Raw genomic sequence first — 330 nt, forward strand, 5'->3', positions numbered from 1 at the left:
TTTTAAAGAATGTTAAAATTGTTGGCTCTTGAAAGAATGATAGAAAAAGGAGAAATGTTATTGAGGATCTTAAAAATCATAAATTGATTGTTGAAGCAAGAAAAAGCAGTGAATATTCAAAAAAAAAGGAGCAAGCAGAAAAAGCCAATAGCCCTTTAAACCAAAAGGCAAGGAATTGTGATCACTTGTTTTTTGTTTATAAAGGATGTATACTCTGAGGGCATTGTTTATTTTCTTCACAACTCCGTTCAACTAACCAGCAAGTGTACTGGGTCGTCCAAGTAATAAACCTTACGTGAGTAAGGGTCGAATCCACAGAGATTGTTGGTA

The sequence above is a fragment of the Arachis duranensis genome, chromosome 3 (assembly GCF_000817695.3).
Source record: "Arachis duranensis cultivar V14167 chromosome 3, aradu.V14167.gnm2.J7QH, whole genome shotgun sequence".
Lineage (NCBI taxonomy): Eukaryota > Viridiplantae > Streptophyta > Magnoliopsida > Fabales > Fabaceae > Arachis > Arachis duranensis.